The following is a 3,074-nucleotide window of genomic DNA, read 5'->3' as shown; positions in this document are numbered from 1 at the left end:
AAAAGTGTTAGAGGGAGACTTGGATCTTAGGAATGAGTGAAGAACATTAGAAATGTTTGTTTTGTGTAAATTATACACAAATAAAGTTGATTTTTAAAAATTTCAAAGTAATTTTCTATGGAAAATTCTGAACGTAACCCACTGCCACAGTAGAAATCAAAGCGGGCAGAGACGAGTGTGCGCTGCTGCCAGAGAACTCTCTGGCCTCCTCTCCTTCATGCACTGCATCTACCTGGCACTGAGAAACCAATCAAAATACTTGCAGGGCTTTTGCCTCGGCCAGGAACAACTACCTCTTTCTCCAACTTCTAATACTATTTTGTGTGATCCAGAGCTACTGTAAAGTATAACAGGAACAAAATGTCATTTAAGGCACCCAGAGTATCTTGTTCATCATTGCAAATGTCTTGGCTACTGCACTACAAGTTCAGAAATCAGATTTTACACAAAGAACAGGGAAAATTGGTTTGATTTTTCCCCCCTGATAGCACAAAGAAAATGAGATAGAAATGTGCTGCTCTCTTAAAAGTGTCGTCCCTCTGAGCTCAATTCAACCCTGAGATTCCTTGGAATGAAAGACCTTTCAAAACTCCTGTGCAGTTGACATAACTACGGGGTGAAACTCATGACGCTTGAGTAGACCCTGTACTAGAAAGGAGACATTATTGAGGTCAACTGACAAATGGGAACGTGGATGGCAGAGTAAAGTATTATACCGATGTTCAATTTACTGAAGGTGATAACTGTATGGTGGTGATAGAAGAGAATATCTTTATGCTTGGGAAATACTTAGGTTTAAGGATAAAGGGCCATGGCATTCGTATGACCCTCAAAAAATAAGTATACACACACCCATAATAGAGACAGAGAAAGAAAATAAATGATAAAGCAAATGGAGTAAAATGTTACTAATCGGTGAATCTAGGTAAAGTGTGCATGGGGTGTTTTTGGTATTATTTTTATATTTACAACTTTTCTGTGAGTTTACAGTTATACCAAATAAAACATCATGGGGGAGGGGGAACTGTGGAAACAATACAAATCATTCTGTACGTAAGTAGTGGCCGTGGGAAAAAATGTTTAATTCTAAGGGGAAATACCTGCATGTGAACATCACTTCATTACAAGCCAGTAGAATTGCTATCAGAAGGATCCAGAGAAATATTATGGACATTTAACATGCAATACTCTTTCCATGCTTAAGTACTGTAGCATGGATTCCTCTCGCTTCATGTTACCTAGGATTCAATTTTACGTATACAAAGACATACACGTAGACGGGGAAAATACATTTTCCCCCATGATGCTTTTCTAAATCCTTTATCTCTTCTTATCATTGCTCTCTCTTTCCCACCTCCCCATCTCTCCTACCCTCCCTCCCTCTCTCTCTATCTCCACCTCCATCTCCATCTCTTTCATTTTATCTGGATCCAGAACATGGAATTTAATATTTGGTCTTAAAAACACTTACAGAGGCACAGTTCTTGATGTCCTCAGTGAAGATTCTGAGAGGAATGCTTTTTGGCTGGTCCTTCTCTTTGGCTAGCTTGATGTACCTAGTCAAATTCAATAATAACCCAAAATAGAGTAGGATGAATTAGCTATTAGCTTACTTTCAAATCGATCTATGTGGCTAAAATTTTCAACATACTTTGTTATTTTTAAATGCATATAAATAAACTCAGCAAAATCAAATTATGGGTTGGAAGAAAACATGCAAAACTATTTCAGGAAAATAAGACATGACTCAGAAAACAACAGGTCGCTCTTGTCACGGGAGATCTGAGTAGCAGATCCAGTCATCCAAGCTTTCCTGACTAGACTGGAGGCCCAGTACCTTCAAGGGTAGGTATGAGCAGTTGCTTTGAGCATCACTCCGGAGAGTAAACTGCACTTAAGAAAACTTAATATATGTTTTGAGAATAATGTTAGCTCCAATTATTAGGTCAGAGAGAAGGGGAAGATGAGAGTGAGGACCAGAATTTCATCAAAAATAAGCAATATATGCATGTAAATGAGAGCAGATTATTTGCAGTAGCAGTCAAGGTACATCTAAATAAGAAATTATTTGAGGATAGTCTAACAATATCTACTAAGGAGAGGGAACATGGTGTGGGGGCACTGCTTTGAAGAGATTTATTCTTTTATCATGAGTTAAAGATTTATAATATGTATACTGACAAAATACCTTTGAAGGAAAGAACGCCATTTTTCCTTTAGTTCTGAAGAACTGCAATTTAAAAAAATGGGAAGAAAAAGTTAAGATACATACAATACTTATACTAACAAAATAAGATCGCCTGTCCGGAAAAAAACATCAGCAGCCAGTTGTTAAGGATGTGCATGCATGTGTTAAATCGTACTCTCCTCCTAGTTGGGCTTTTGAGGAACCCCACTCTTTAATCAGCGGTAGTAAAGCAAGGGAAAATAGATTGTAAAGTAGAAGAAAAGTTGCTTTCAAATCTGAACACTTAATTGTAACTATGGGATGCAAGCTATGTGATCATGGGCGCGTTGCTTAACCACTCCGCTCTTCAATTTCCAGAACTGGAAAAGGGTTAATTACACACCGGAGTGTTCCTGCAGCTACAAGTGCTATTCAGATATAAAGAACACTATTATTCAAATTAAATCGTACTTAAGAAATTTGGCATTTGGATGGAACTCTCTTGGCCTGGAAACAAGAATATTGTTTTAGGAAAAAAACACCTGTAATATTGTTATTTCTTTATACACATACCCANTTTATACACATAGCTGATTGTAATAGGTTAAACCGGTTCCTAGAAAACTTATTCATTACTGTGATGCTCTGAGCAAGATCAATCCAGCTAGTGCTAAATTACCAAAGATTAGCATTTTCTCTGCTAAAGTTTTCACAGCATTTAAAATCCAAAGTTGTGAATCTTTTAGGGCCCATTCATACATGGCCTTATCACTTACTAGCATTTTTTTTATTGTGGTAAATTACACAAAATAAAATTGACCATTAGTGACCTTACGACATTCACAGTTTTGTGCAACCATGGTGATTGTCTAGTTCTGGAACGTTTTTATCACCCAAAAGCAGACTG

At 37.3% G+C, this 3,074-nt stretch overlaps 1 protein-coding gene across 3 annotated transcripts in view; it reads right to left on the bottom strand.

Annotated features, from left to right (window-relative positions):
- Positions 1–2,401, bottom strand: part of LOC100464290 (rho GTPase-activating protein 20) — an 18,760-nt gene extending 16,359 nt beyond the window's left edge. The window contains exons 1-2 of one of the 3 annotated variants that reach the window (XM_034651178.1): positions 2,189–2,401; positions 1,472–1,556 (exon numbers count right to left, since the gene is read on the bottom strand). The gene's annotated coding sequence lies outside the window, so the exon portion shown is untranslated. The remainder of the gene's footprint in view (positions 1–1,471; positions 1,557–2,188) is intronic. The other 2 variants (XM_034651176.1, XM_034651177.1) reach the window with 2 other exon arrangements.
- Between the last annotated feature and the right edge of the window lie 673 nt (positions 2,402–3,074).

The sequence above is a fragment of the Ailuropoda melanoleuca genome, unplaced genomic scaffold (genome assembly GCF_002007445.2).
Source record: "Ailuropoda melanoleuca isolate Jingjing unplaced genomic scaffold, ASM200744v2 unplaced-scaffold3306, whole genome shotgun sequence".
Lineage (NCBI taxonomy): Eukaryota > Metazoa > Chordata > Mammalia > Carnivora > Ursidae > Ailuropoda > Ailuropoda melanoleuca.
Note: the sequence above shows the minus strand (reverse complement) of the source record. Positions and strands in the feature narration are given on the sequence as shown.